The sequence below is a fragment of the Phalacrocorax aristotelis genome, chromosome 3, assembly GCF_949628215.1.
Source record: "Phalacrocorax aristotelis chromosome 3, bGulAri2.1, whole genome shotgun sequence".
Classification (NCBI taxonomy): Eukaryota; Metazoa; Chordata; class Aves; order Suliformes; family Phalacrocoracidae; genus Phalacrocorax; species Phalacrocorax aristotelis.
Window position 1 is genome coordinate 87952454 of NC_134278.1, and position 16039 is coordinate 87968492.

At 42.2% G+C, this 16039-nt stretch overlaps 2 protein-coding genes across 5 annotated transcripts in view; one reads left to right on the forward strand and one right to left on the reverse strand.

Annotated features, from left to right (window-relative positions):
* The window catches only part of ACTR2 (actin related protein 2), a 516258-nt gene that overhangs the window by 315947 nt on the left and 184272 nt on the right, over positions 1 to 16039 (forward strand). The gene's annotated exons all lie outside the window — the stretch shown is intronic.
* The window catches only part of SERTAD2 (SERTA domain containing 2), a 79810-nt gene that overhangs the window by 58224 nt on the left and 5547 nt on the right, over positions 1 to 16039 (reverse strand). Inside the window, exon 2 of one of the 4 annotated variants that reach the window (XM_075088364.1) lies at positions 12748 to 12825. The exons of 2 other annotated variants lie outside the window; for them this stretch is intronic. The gene's annotated coding sequence lies outside the window, so the exon portion shown is untranslated. Of the gene's footprint in view, positions 1 to 12733; positions 12826 to 16039 lie in introns of all 4 variants that reach the window. One more of the 4 variants, XM_075088363.1, reaches the window with a different exon arrangement.

The following is a 16039-nucleotide window of genomic DNA, read 5'->3' on the forward strand; positions in this document are numbered from 1 at the left end:
GAGCTGCTGTTCACCCTTTCCTTCCCCTCTGCAAGATCAGCAATCCCATTTGTATCATCCTCTTAAGATGCACAGACCTATTCCACACTTGCTTTTGATCTCTATGAATTAATTGAGAAGTATGGGCTCAGACAGATCCTTGCTTTCCTGCCCACTTTCACAGAAGTTGTGAATCTTTGAGACTTGTGCACCTCCATCACATTTGGTCAAAAGGCTCAAAAGCTATTAACAGGACAGGCACCATCCTAGAGAAAGTCCAGCTTTTCTTTCCCTCTCATTCTTGTCCCTTCCTATTAAAGCAGATTTTATGATCAACCTAGTCTGAATATACCCTAAAAGCAGATGTAAAAATTTGTACATTAGAAAATGTTAATATTGGCAGTTAATCACATTCCCTTCCAGGATTTCACAAAACTAAATCCCTCATGACTGGACCTAGACAGAATACAAGCTTTTTGCTATCTTTGCAGCCGTGCAAGAAATAAGGCAGAATTCGATGTACTATTCTTTATATCCTTGAAATATTTGCTTGGAAGTGTCATTGATTCAAGAATAGCCCATCAAATAGTTATTCTGGTAGGCTTATCAACTTTTTTTACTTTAGTATTCCGATTTTCTGTCACACAACACAATGATTTTCATGTTTGTTTTGTCCTGTTACCAGAGCAAACCATTCATTTTTAACTGTTGGTTTTGGCATAAGAGTACTGTAAGTTCATAATGGAAATGTGTTTTCAGTGGTAGTACTGAACAATAGAAAAGTCCCTTTCAACTCTTGGGTTATGAGGAGAACCATCTGTTATTAAATTTAAGTCACAGTGGCTCTGTTTCAGAAATGCATCAGAGGCTTTGCTAACTTTGCAGTCAAGGCGTTTATAGCCCTGCAGAAAACCAGCTACTTTTCTAAAGGCCTTATCTGAAACCAGCACCACAAAAAGGAACCTTTATTCTAGCCTAATTTGATAATGATGAATAACCAAGCATCTTTCAAGTAAACCTTTTCTAGGTGTTGTGGTTGCAATTTGGGACCTCAGCAACTTATATACTTAAATCCTATTATAGAAATCAAATATATAGAAACTAGTAAAAATCTTAGTATCACCAGCTCTGTTCTTTGAACTATATCTACAACTGAATAAAGCAAGCATCAGGAATTAAAATCATAATGAAAGTGCTTAACTCAACACAATAGAAAAGTCAAATTTCATCATCTGCTTGACTGACTGTTATATGGCACTTTAATTGTTCTCCAACTTCCAACACAGAACGAACGTGAATTCTACAGAGCAGCCAGGATTTCAGACCTGGAATAACACCAGAGAGAACAACTGCAGCCACCAAGGTGGGAATCAAAATAGCCTTCACTGCAAGGCTTAAAAAAAATCACCTCTCCACCCCATATGAATTTATCAGGAATTGCTCTATTATTTCTGTCATTAACCAACCATTCCTCCCCCCACCTTTGCACCATTTTCTCTCAAGCGCAGCCAATGATTATCAAACCCAGCGATAGCCTTTCAACAGCTTGGCCAGTTGAAAAATCTCACAAGTTATACTGCTATCACCACTGCGTGAGCTGACGTCAGGCTGTTGTTTACTGGAGATGGGAGGGTGCCAATTTCCACTGAGCTGAAGACAACCATGTCCGGCCTCTTTTGGCTGCGCACAAGCAAGAACAAACTCCCTGTGTGTGTTTGCATGCACACGCACATGTGGGAGAGAGAGTGTGCATGTGTGGCTATTTGTGGGCACACACAAAGGTGGGGGAAAAGCAACTAGCTTTTATTTTCCACTGCAATACCAGAAGTAAAAACAACCAAAAATGCAACACTCCTTCTCTGAGAAACTGCAAAGGAAAGAAAGGTAAATGCTGACAGTTTTCTTGCAGGAACTACCACAGTATAGGATGATGGATGCAAATAATCATTAAAATATAATGGAGTAAAAGAAATTTTGGGATAGCCCTAAAATGTCTACAAAGACACTTACACACTTTAATTTAAAAAAGCAATGCCTGTCCATCAATAAGAGGATTGAGGTGAAAATTTGAATACTTGACAGCATAGAAAAATAGTCCTAGTAAAACTTAGCTATTTCAAGTTTTCAGAGTTAAGTGCATTGCTACCTTCTTCTAAGACTAGGAAAGCTCCAGGTCGGTGTTAAGTAAAATTAATTAAAATTTACTAGATGAAAATATGCTAAAACATATTAACAGTCCAGAGGGAAGAAAAAAAGAAATCCAACCAAGTCTGACTTTTTTGTAATATTTGTTCTCTTACATTATTCCCTGAAAGGGGCAGACTTTATTTGTGAGTGAATATGTGCAGATGGGAAGGGACAGAAGCTACATGACAGCATCAAGTCCTGTTTTCAAGCACAATTTTTATGTGTAACAAATATAATTATCTCAATTGCTCTAAGGATCCATTTGAAGTTTTAAGTGTTACACTATCATTTCTGCCTGGAAAAACACTCCAGCATATTTGAATTTGAGGAATACAAAATGCAGTTATTTGCACCTCAAGCGAAGCTTCCCGTATTTGCATCCAAGCATGGGCTGCCACTGTCATCTGAGTGAAAGAAGTAACTGTACTGAAGATTTTTGGTTCCACTTGATGGCTTCTTCCCCTCAGCACCTATATACACACTCCTCTGCCTTCTTACTTCCCACGTACGCATCACAAGAGGATCTTCATATGCACACCAACTCACTCTCCTGATGATTTTAACTCTGTCTTATCCCATCTTCTCATGGAACTTCTCTTTCAAGTTTGAATAGTTTCTCAAAAGTTTCTATTGAGTCAACTATCTGAAGAGGTTTTAACAGACCATTAATACTGCTCTGTAGGTTAACCACAAACAATATAAATAATTGTTTTCCTCCTCATTTACGGAACTACTGGGTTTGAGATGCCCCCCCAACATCAGTGGCACAGTACACATAGAAAATATGCAAAACTGAGGGAACTTAATTTGTACTTCCAGAAATAGTGAACTTAACTCCTTAGGTCCAGTATTCTATATTTACATTTATTGTCACCTATAACAAAAAGCTAGGAATCAGCACATCCATCCTAAGCCCCAAGACAGCTAACAACATGAACGAAGACAAAATATTTAACCTTTAACATAAAATGGCTGAAGAAGGTACATTGGCTACAGCATGCAAGTTAGTCAAGACCTTACAGACAGCCTTCACAAGAACACTTTCCATCACTGCTGGCCAGTGGTATTAAATTGATACACCATCAGACCATAATACACACACTACCTTTCTAATCTGTGACAAATTTTGAGGGCTGGTGACAATTTTCAATGTGAAAGTTTGGGAACTTTTACTCTGAAACGATACATGGCATCTCCTTATGTTACTGTTTCCTTCTCTCAGTCAATTACTTCTCCTCCATACAGGCTCAAAGATACCAGACAGGATATCACCACCTAAAACAAAACTGAGAACTGGCATTTTGAAGTCTAGACACGATTTCCTCTTTTGGAAGTCTTCTCATCTCTGTACCTTCCTCATGTAACCACATTGGGGTAGAGAGTTCTCAAGGTGGCCTCATTTAGACCTTCTGTATACAGGCAACAGTTCAAAATAGCATTTATTTCTTTAAACCAGAGCCATATGCTAATAACTTGGTCAATAACTTAATTGAATCAGCAACACTTATTTTTAACACTTTCACCTTTTAGCTTCATGTCTCGGGGACAAGAGGGACACAGCATGGATCATGCACACTGTTGGCATGCAAGGACCTGTATCAGTATCTCATACAACTTCCTTAATCCACTCTTCCTTGAAATGCCTCTTGTATTCTTTAAAAGCACTGCTTAGCACATAGGTTTGTAAAACTGCGTTTGCAGAGTGTTCAGGCTCATGAGACTTTGTTTCATAGCAAAGCACTACTGAATAGCGTTGAACTTTATATAGACATGCCAGTACAGGCTGATCTTGTGCCCAGCAGGTGAATCTGAGGGGGCTTATTTTTTTCTTTCATAAGGCTGGCACCAATCCTTTCTGCATTCATGTGCTTGAGATTTCACTGTACCTAGCTCCAGCATCTATCTGGAAATTCACTTTCTGTGAATTTTCTTGCCAAAGCCTTGTAGAGGCTTAAAGGGTAGGTTTAAACAAAGTGAACCCCAAGGAACACTTTTTGTGGTGATCTCAGTATTATGTTCTCCAGCTACATCTTTTTGAACTCCTGTGCACATTCTGTGCCTTGCAATTTGTTCTGATGACAGGCTTTCAGAATGTATGATTGCATATATTATCTGCACATATGTGCATAGTAATATTCCTTGGGTTGGCCACCTTCATTTTATACTGCACTGTATGTATTGCAAATAGGCTTAGCCCCAGTCTGTATTCAGTCTACACTGTTTGAACTTTGTTTAGCTGTGCTCTTCAGCTCTTTTTCTGCTTTTTCATTAGGGAATCATTTTCACTTGCCTTCCACATGCACATTGCTCTTTGGAAAAAACCAGCTGTTTCTCACTGTGACTGACTTTCAGTTTTATCTGTCTGTAATAGATGCTGTGAAGCTTTTTGGTCTGGAGAACTACCTCAAGGGTGTGCACAGCACTGCTCTGAATAAGGGAGCTGAACAGTTGCGATTACAACCCCATGATACAGGAGAGAATCTAGCTGCTAGTGTAGCGAGGAGCTGGGGGGACTACAGCTGCCTTTCCCTCTGCAAGTGAATCTGTCATGTTATGTTCAGCAAAATGTGGATTCAGGAAGACAAATTTTAGTTCAATGAACAGCCCTTAAGATTCCTGTTTCTCTACAACTAGAAAACTGTTTCCAATCACTTTTTAACCTAAAGGAATTTAGACAATCCAAAATACTTGGTTTTAGGATTACCCAAAATCTTATTTTTCTCATGTTAGCAAAAAAAGATTTTCATCTTTCAGTTCAAACCAACCCACATTTTTATTCAGCCACAAAATCAAAAGGAACATAGTTAATCATGACTCTAATCACTTCTATCACTGCTCCCCATATTTTGCTAAGTATTCAAAAATAAAAATCCCATGACTGAGTTTTACACTACTTTCTAATGCTAGAGAAAATGGTCTCAGCTGATCTCCAGTTCCTTCTAAAGAAGGAGGAATACCCCTTTCCCAGGTAGGATTCCTCACACAAGTACACACAGCATTCAAACAACCTTCTGGGAGTTTGCAATCCTCTCCATTTCTCCCACTGGAGCCTACAGTAAATCTCAGTTATCACATATGCCACATTCAGAACGAACACAGAGGATTTCAGCCTCTAATTCCCTGACACAACATCACTCAGGCCAGGAAGATGTGCAGTGCTGCAGCCAGCATCTTTTTGCCAGGCTCTGTTCCACACACTACACAACTCTAGCGGTTTCATTTACTCAGTTTATTTTTTTTCCCTGGTTTAAGGCGTGGTTTACTCCCAACTCCAGTCACTGAACATCAGTCAGATGCACATGTAGGAGATTGTCTCCTGCTTCTTGCCACCTGATACACTACGCCCTCCGCTTTGTGCACACACAAGACAAAGGCAAGCCAGCAGCAAACAAAAAACCCACCCCAGCAAAATGTGTGAACATTATAGTAGATCACAGCCAATTACTGCAAGAGTTTTGATCATAAGCTTAAGCCAATTCAGTTACACATTTTAAACATATCCCTTTTTCCCATGAAACCAACTCATATCCCTTTCTCCCCCACCCCGTTCTTTTGGTCAGAGGCTGGCAACCTTCAGCCTAAGAGAAATCCAGCCCCTGATCTCCAAAGTGTCAAGAGACATGGATCACTGCTGTGATCTTTTGTGTCAGAAGGCCTTGGTGCTGCCAAAGATACAGTTTCCCTCCTTTGTCTTCTTGAGATTCCAAGTTTGAGATTGATTTTATTTTGTCTGGCAGGGCATACTTGAGAATGGCTTCAAGCGATAGCAAGGAAACAAAAGAAACAGTTTTGGGAGGTGACGATACCAGCTGTATCCACTGATACACTGGCAGCATACAAAAGCATGAAGCCCTTCGTGATGGATGAGAATACAGTACATCAAAGTCTATACTAGTGCCCCATGCAGAGCTATATAATAATTATTAGTGAAGTGAACCTGAGGAGAATGCAGGCCTCAGATCTCAGCTACACACCTCTGAATTCAACCAGGAGATCCCATGGAAGGTTAGGGTCTACCTTGATACCAAAGAAATCTTTCAAAAGACCCAAGGCATGGAGGAAAGACCACTGGCTGAATTCTCCAGCTTGTACACAGTCCCAGCGTTGTTCTAGGTCAAGAAAGCTGACTTTTTTTTTAACAGTCGGCAACACAAGCCAGAAGATGACTCCCACTGCCAGCTTCTCTTTCCACAGGCATCAAAACGCCAAAGGGACTCTGTAGACTTGTTGACTGTTTAGCCAGAAGTTTGTCAGGACTTCCTGGAACAAGGAGGACACGGAGGGGCTCTGCACTTTCAGTCATTCTTGGTTAAGTCAGAAACACACGTCATGAGCATGCTACGGTGGAGTTACACAATCAAATTAAACATTGTACTGAGTACCTAGTCTCCTTCTCCCTACCATGCCCCCTCTCTCACACACACAGAGCAGGAAAACCCACTCCGACCAGGCATCTCAAGTCAGAAGAACAGCACAACTTGTTTTTCCATGGGCCAGCCCGCTTCACACACTGTGGCCATGTTGGAGAGACAGCCAGAGCATGGCCCTCAGAAGCAGCATGCTCGGCACAGACGTGACACTGCCCCCCCGCCCAAGCTTTTGCTGCCTGTACTTGTAAAGGTGCCAGGGCTGGATACAGTTAAACACCCCAGGGTAAGGGGAAAGCCCCAGTGATTTTTCAAGCCACAGCTGCTACACCATTTGTACAGTGGAGAAAAGCCTTAGTAGGTAGAGAGGCACAGAAGGACCTGGCAAAGGATTGCAAATTTTCTTTCGCTGTCCCTTTTCTAGGCAGTGGCAGATGATTTTGCTGTGGAGTCTCAGGTGTCCTGAACAATAGCTGTGGAGCCAGTCTCTATTTTGGTGGTAGAAAAGAAACTGGCTTTCTGGGGAGAGAGAGACAAGTCAAGCCAGTTCCAGACTGTCATTTTTCCTACTGGCTCATTCTGCTCAAATCATAAGCTGGAAAAACTGGAAAGGTGAGCAGTCCAAATTAATGGGAACATCAAGTAAACTGGTTTGTTTATGTATTGGTTTAACTGGAACAGGGAGCACAATTCCAGCTTTGGGCACTAGCTTTGTAGACATTCCCTTACCTTACCTTCAACTGAAGAAAGCCATGCGCAGGCCTGAATTATTCCTGGTCTGTCCTCAAAACACATCAGTCTCTTGAAGCTTCACACTTGCATGGCACCCATGACCACAACTCTTATTACGGGATGGCAAGATTCCTATCCTACCAGCTCATTCTTCCAACTCCACATAATTAGGAAGGGAAAAAAAAAAAAAAAACAGAAACACCACAAAGCAGGAAGCTGTCTTTCTCCTCACATCACTCCTCATGCATTATTGTTGCTACATCTTACCCATAGCATAGCATTTGCCCACCAAACTGATATTTTCCTTATGCAAGGAGAAAAAGCAGTTTTTGGGAGTCCTACAACTGGTAGGAAAGAATCAATTTAAGCCTAATGATTAAAAAATCCCAAGGTATATATTTATAGTTAATTTCTACCATAGGACAGACTTCACCAGATGCTCAATTGCATTTCATCCTTAAAAGCAAACAAGGGCTCCTGCAGATTAGACCTTTCCAGCAGAGCTGTTGCAGATGGGCAGATTGTGGTGTCCTGCTAACTATCACCGAGACCACAGCAGTACAATGATTCTACTTACTAAAAGCAATAAGTTAAAGTAAGCACCACAAAGGGAAGAAAAGTGGCATGGGTTTTGCACATCATTCCTCTTAAAATTCTTTATAAACTGCAGGATGGACCCATATTCTGCAGATGGAAGTTTGAGCGCAGTGGCTTCTTGAAACAAAACTCAGTGAATGAGCAAGTGCCTAATACCACTGTACACCAGGGCTGATCATCCCCACCTCCAGTCAGCAACCCCAGAAACCAGCTTCTTCTGTGTGCACATTAAAGACCTGAATGAGAACATAAATGAGTCAAACCTCCTTGCACAGTTTAAAACTACAGGATGACATAACTGCAAGTCATTGCCATTAAAAGTTTAAAAAAAGTCCTCACCTGCCAAATACAGCTCCATTGTCCACTGCTGAGTTTTAATGACAACTGCTGCACCTTGGAAAGCTGCTTAATAATAAGGCACTACATTTCCCCTCCAGGACCAGAAATCAGGTACTGTCACTTATCTACATAAAAGGCACACATAGGAATATATCCCACAGCCATGTGGCTCTTGCAGCAATCAAAATCTTGGAGACCCTCTGCACACAGAAATTCACGCTTATTAAATATATTCCAGTTGGTCAGCATGCTGAAAATCTCCGCTCAAGATTTCTGGCTTTTCCAATTAAGCTCATAGACAAAAAGTCTTTTTTCCCTTAATGACATTGCCATTTATTGCAAAGCTATGATGAGTTCTTATCTCATTGTGGTGCTCCATGATAACTCATTATTCACTGAACTTCACTTTTTGATGTATGAGGAACAGCAACATATACTTAAATAGCTCTATTTAAACTGGCTCTATAGTTGAAACAAATCATTCCAAGAACAGCACTGCATTACAGTCAGAACTGCTCAAAAGCTTAGGATACGATATTCTTCAGTATTCACACAGCTTAATATCTTCAAACAGAAATTACTCAAGCTGATGTATCTCTCATTACTATTAAGTCAAAGTCCTTCCAAATGAGAAGAGGATGATTGATAGTCAGAGATTACCAGGGCCAACATAGTGAGAGATCACACTCTCTATGGCCAACAAGCAAGCCTGGGAGGGCTCAGTTCCCCTACAGCTGAGCATGCTGGGAAAGCTGCAAAGCACCCTCTGGGCCATTTGCCCGAGAGCCCAAGCATCTCCCTCATTCAACACCAGTTCTATCTGGTGCCGACAGTTAAGAGAACATTGCCTAGTCATTCTAGGCCATGGTGCAATGCAAGCTTTCAAACTTTGTAAGAGGGAAAACCAAAAGAACCCACAAAAACAACAACAAACCATCCCACAGCCAGAAAACAGCACATGTACCAGCACAGCTCCAGGCCTCTCCCCCGCCCCTCCAGAACATAAAATGCTGTGAGGTGTCAGGACCTTTCCAGAAATAAGCAGCACTGCTTGGATCATGTTCTTTGCCCTACCTAGTACTGATGGGATCAGCTTGAGAATTCAAATTGGACCCAGGTTAGAGGTGAGGAGTCCAGTTTGGTGTGCCTAGAAACACTTTGGAAAGTGAAAATATGGTCATGGGCCTGGCCTGTTGACTGCTAGCTTCCTACATTAGATACTTTTGGCACACTGGTATTGCAGGAGAACAGGAGCCAGATTCACACACCCTGAATTGCACCTAAGTCCCTGTATCTTTTCTTTCCTTCCAGCTGACTCCTGGAACTTAGGCCGTGAGAACTTGGTCTTCAAGCTCTCAGCAAGTAGAAATACCCACAGCCGACTTGGGCCGGAAGGTACTGAACTCATTACAGGAGAAAATACACCTGCTGAGCGTACACATACAAACACACAGGGCAACGTAATTCTTCTGCCTCAGGGGTCCCCAGACTTTGAACTCTGACCTGTCACACAAAAGAAAGCAGACCCGAATTTATATACACGGAGCATGTTGCAACTGGACACTGCAGGTGAAGTGTGCAATGTGAACAACCTCTGCCTGCTGATCATGCTCTGCAGGATCCAGAAGCCAGTTCAAAGCAAGACACTATACATATCATCCCTCAGCCCTATTACCACTGTACTGCTTACTGAAGTCAAGCTACTGAAATGTTTCCAAGAGCATGGGGAGTGTTATTTCCTTTCCATAGCTGTTATATGTCAGGAAAGACCATAAGTAGATAATATCTCAGGCACAGGTAAGAAAGATGGCAGAGTTAATGTATCCAAATCTTTTTCACATGCAAACACACACTGAAATGATCCAGGAATATTAATCTTGTGTATTATGCTATAGTATAAACAGCAAACATGAAGCTAAAGAAAGTAACAAGCAAAAGCAAGCATCCCTGCCTGAAGGGTCTTCTCCAGGCTATTATGTATCAGAGAAAAAGATGAAAGCAGAAGCTTGAAACACTGTAAAAGAAAAGCTCTCCCCACATACAAAGTCCAGCACTGAGCCCTAATACACAGGAGTATTTCACTGTCCAGGGCAGAGTGGCTTTCTATGACTCAGTTTCACATCCCAGCTCCAGAGCGTCCTCATGAAAGCACTTCGGGAGGGAGCAGACAGATGCAGTCAATGTCATGAATTCAGTTTCAGCAGCACAGGAGGGCTTCACAGTCCCTGCCTGCAGTCACAACAGCTCTGAAGGAAAGGGGCACAGCTGTTCTCACTTCAGAGGAGGAACTCTTGCAGAAAGCCTACAGACCCCACTGGCCACCTCCCTTTTCCTCAAATCCAAAGTACACTAGGGAACAGGCCAGTACTTCACACCCCTGAGCTCAGCATGTCTCTGCCTAAAGTCAGCTAATAAAAGGTGTTAAGAACAGGGCTGCATCTTACACCCACCCATCACAAAGAAGCAGAAAGGAGGCTCCTCCATCCACACATTAAGACAGGAACCTGTCCTTCAAAAAGCCCAAGTTCCTCACTTCGTATACAACGCACAAGCAACAGTGGCCACAAGCCTGTACCCTACATGCAGCAAAGCAGGACCTAGCTCCCTCCGGTGAGGCAGACTGATGATTTCCTCCCTGCCATTCCCACCCCAACCCAAGTTGGCTGAGGCCTTGCAGCAGCAGTGCCCTAAACCTCCAGACTATCCTCTGTGAGACAGAAAGATGACTCTCGGCTCCTGCAGCAGGAACAAGTCTGCCTCACAGAACAGACACTGGTTAAAATGCAGAGCAGGAATGGGGAGCAGAGAGGCTCTTCCTGTTTGCACAGGCACTCTCCAGGGAGAAAGAGCAACTGGTCCAAACATCAGCTCATTAAATGCAAAGACTGTCGGGACAGGCAGCATATCCTGGACTCTCCTATACCTCCTCTCCAACCATCCTTCAAAAGAAGGAAACAAAGCCTTGTCCAATCCCATGGGCATGCATTTGGTGAGTTTCAAGAGTGCCTCAAGGCACTTCAGCAGAAGAACATCCAGCTTCTACATTTAGGATTGGACTGCATATTGAGCTGGTCACTGCTGCAAGATAAGGACATTTCCAGTCATGCTGAGCAACAGAGAAAGATAACAATAGACTTGTCAATGCAGAATACTGTGATTAAGGGGCCCTTCTTTCTACTGCCCATTCTGACACTGCGTTAAACTAAACACCCCTTTAGAAAAAGATGGGCAATAAAATTATTTCATGACATCACAGGAACACTTGAGACTTAATTGAGTCAGGGCCTTGGTCTCCTTACAAATCAAGCGAAGAACAGAATATATGCGAGGTAGTCAGTTTACATGAACAACGCATGATATTTTTTTAAATCAGACTTTTTTCCCTGTGCACTCAATACTACTAAATTTTGCCTTGTCTTGAGCAAAGTATACAATGTTAGAAGCAAAACAAGGTCTCCTCCCACGCTCGATGTTATACTGGCAGTGCTAGATGCCTTGCTGCTCATCTTCCCACACCTGGAGATGTTCTATGAGTAACCCACTGTTCTCATCCCCACCATGTCACACTAATGAAGAAAACTGGTTCGTTGCTGTTAACTCCCACTTCCCAGTTCCTGGGCCACTGAGGAGGCACCACAAACAAAAGCAAACAACATGCAACTGCTCTGTTTGTGTGTCCTGAGGACTGGCTCTGCACGCTGGTGCCTGAAGAACAAGCACATTGCAAAAGCATTACGCTTCCAGTGGCAAGATGGATGGGAGAAGTGCCAGCCACTAGCTGTAACCCTTTTGTCATGCCAATTGCTGGCTGCTATGAGGACGTACGTTAGATACCTCCTTAGAAAAGCTCTGCATCTCATCCTTCCAGATGGAGGAGGAATGATTCATACGCACATAAGCAATGTTAGAATGATGGCTGAAGAGAAAACATTTTCTTTGTTTTCTGTTTTGTGTTACAGATATGCTTAGGGGCCTTAATTGCAAAAAAAATTGAATTGAAGACGATGACGCTTTGTGCCCCAAGGAGTGCCTGTGCAAAACACCAGTGCTACTTCAGTGGCCTTGTCAGCCTCATGTTGCATGCACACACCTCACATCCCTCATTCACCTGCTTTCTCATTTTCACAGCATTTCACTGCACAGAACATGACAGAATAACTCCACTTACACAGCCGTCACATCGTGCAATGACAAATACAGGGGAAAGCGTCCAAGGGACAGATCAGGTGTCGGGAGCTCTAAACTGACCAACGACTGACTTGTAATGCAAAAGGAAAGCAAAGGATCTCTTCTCTTTGCAGACACACCAGGGACCAAACCTCACACATTTACTGGGCCTAGATGGCTGATAAATGCAGAATAGACAGAAGGCTTAGCAGCCAGAGCACTTGTCTGCATGGTGCGTGTTTCTTTCACAGAGGCCACTGCATGCATCCTCCTCCCCACCTCACCTGCACAGCACCTTTGCCACACACGCACTCCCCTCAAGGGCCCTGTGTCCTGTGAATCTCATTCTGTTTTTCAGTACCAACCTGTAAATGCCCACCTATTTATTTTCCTCCGGCCTCTCTCAGATTCATGAAGTCCTTGAAGCAGAGATTATCCTGAAGTATCCCAAGTCTTACTGCAAGTAAATAAACAAACAGCAGTGCATAAGCATGCAATATGTATATTCAGCTAGGCATATAGCAGTCATCTCTGACAACAAAAGCAAGGGCAGTAGCTTCCTACTACAGACAGTGGTAGAATATCTACATTTTGGGGCACACCCACTGCCCAGGAAAACCTTCAGATTTGCCTTCCCTGCAACCCACTTCCCTCCTTCCCCCATCACATTATCCATTTCTGAAATCCATGGCCCACTTTTTATTATAAATTATTCTAATCAGTTTTGTGGCATGGCAGAAATCCAGCATAACCTTCAAAAATATGCATGCACATGCTGGCTATATAGCTTCTTTGTTTCATAGGAGCCTTTCCCAACAGCCTGGGTGCAGAGTCTGGGAGGATTTGGCAAACTTTCTTAGCAGCACCCCCTTGGTGGTGACCCTTTCCTAAAGGATGCTAGATGCATTCACCTATGCTACTTCCTCTCTTCGTAAAGGATTTTTCCTTAACCTCTCATTAAAGCCAGGAAAAAGTGTTCAAGTGGGAATTTTTCCTCTGCTGTTTTTTTCAGGTTGAAGAAGTGTGACTTGAGGTGGCAAAGGGGCTAGAGAGAACATCTGCAGTCCAATGCAGATGTTCTTTCCCACCCCACCCTCTTCTGAATGGAAAGATTTTAAGATAGGCTGTGTAATTGCTCCAGCTCCTTCAGAATCAGGGTTCAAGTGGGGAAGAAAGGGAAAGGCAAAAGAAGAAATAAACCAACCAACCAAAAAAAAAACCATAGAAAAGCCCCAGAGATTATAAAGATTCTTAACCTTTCTTGGGCAAGGAGCACAGGCTGCTTTCGTAGCTCTTGAAAGAAGCCCTATGCAGTTTGTTCACTCATGCTGCAACAGCTCCAGAAGAAATCTGGATCTGGGTCTTTCACACAAAACTAATAAGGAGGTCTGAACCCCACATTGGGGAGGGAGAATATAAATACACAACAACAAGTAATTTGAACACAGAGCACTACCATCTTGTTAAATAATATGCATCTGCAAGTCTGTGTTGACCAACAAGGGACATAAATCAGGAAGATACAGTAATACTCACTAGCATGCAATTAGTCACTGCTGTAAGCACTTTAACTCTGGATTTCTTGCATTATAACATTTCAAACACTGGTGTTTTATAGGAGTGATACGATAGCTGTCTAAGCACCACAATCAAATTATGCTACCAGGACATTTGGGCAATGGATTATCACAGCAAAGGAAATGGATTATCACAGTTTTTAATTCTGAAAAAGGGAAGACTATCTCATTTCGAACACGGCAAGGGGGACAGTAGAAGACTATACTTGAGTTGTGTTCCCCCCCCCCCAAAATGCCACAAAAATCTGCCAGTCTGAAGAGACAGAAACTGCCCTTCCCCACAATTTCTACTGAAATACCTGAACAGGGAATAAACGAAAAATATTCCAAATCAAAGGGCAGTTAAAACAGCCTCCTTGTGTTGGCTGAATACTGGAAGGATGCCCTATTCCTGGGCATTCTCCCATTACAGATTTGCTGCTACCTCTTTCACTTGTCTTCAGCTTTGTTTAGAAACTTTACTATCAGCCATATTCCCTCTCACAGGAAGGAGGGCTACTTACCTCCCAAAGCCTTCAAATTAGCACGTTCAAAGGATTGGTGTGTTCCTTTAAAAAGGCTTAATAGTTTAAAGGTTCTCTTACAAAGGCTGCACCTTCTACCTTTACATCACACAGAAAACCTATCTTATTCTGTATCTCAGTTTTCACACTGCATCACAAACCAAATATTAGCTTTTTTAACCTGACAAATCTTGGTGGGTTTTTTGTTTTTGTTTAAGAGCATTTTGATTATTTCAGCACATACATACTTTTTGGTGCATGGTACTCAAGGGGCCCTGATTCTGACCTCAGGTTTTTTTGCAATAGCCAAATATTCCAGCACAGGATGAGGGAAAACCCACTAAGTCTTAATAACATCCCTGCGATGCAGTCTGAGGGGTCACTAGTAGCCATATCATATTAAATACAAGAAAAGACTAAAACAGAGAAGACAGTCAAATAAATAGAACCAGAAGAACAAAAGAAAAAATGTAGAACTGAGCTCCACAAAGCATAGAAGCAGCAAAAAATCCTGCTTTGCTACAGCACAGGGCACGTGTCTGAAGCTGATGACACCTGGGTATCATTCCTGGTTACAGTCCTGACTCCTTCTGGATGACTGAACCCACTCATCTCACACCTCCAACAGGCTCTCCCTGCACGTTTTCCTTTTGGACTATAGGTCAGCAGGTGAACCTTTCCTTTGCCAAGGGCAGAGGACACTAAATATTATCAGCATTCCATACCTTAACACGTGCCTTTAGAACTGCAGCAGCACAACTGCTCTCCATACCAAAACCAAGAAGCGTGGGCCACAAAAAAACAGGAGCTGGATGCCAGTCCCCCAGATTTCACATCTCCACTGTAAGCTTTTTAGGGAAGGATCGGTTGCCGTTTATTTGTACCCTGAGCGGAGCAGTGTTATTCAGAGCTGTTAACATGATTCTATAAGCAAGCAGCAACACTGTAGTTGATTAAGACTAGAAAGAACAACAACAAATGGAAAAATAAAATTGGCTGGAAAGAAGCGGAAGGAATCAAAAACGACAGAAAATGAATTCAGCAGGACAGAAAAGTAAAGCAGACGATGACAAGATACTTAGAAGAAAGGAAACCAAAAAAAGATAACCAAAAGTGAAAAAGGCATCCACAGGAATATCTGACTTCATTTCAACAAAAAACAGGGTGTATATTTCTTTTTTAATGAGAATGTTGAATTTGGATAATCAAACAAGCAGTATTTTATTTTGCCCCACAGCAAACGTGAATATAGACTTCTAAATTTTAAAGAGGAAGAATCCATGCTCTCAACACACTTGTTCTCAGAACTAATGCTCTAACCACATTAGTAACAGCTTATGAAAAAGACAGCGACTACAGTTCCTTCTCTATCTAGAAGCTACTTTTTTACAGTTGTCATCATCACTACTGTAATTGTACAGTTATGAAAGACTTTATTCTCATTATTTCTTGAGATCTTCCTCCCTCTTTCACATGGTAGGAGATAAAAAGGTTTTGTTCAGGTTCAGCTGGGATCTCTTCATCCCTGTTTTTTTTCATTTCTGTGTTCTGAAGCTATCCTTAACTGGACACCTGTGGCAATGCCAGAGAT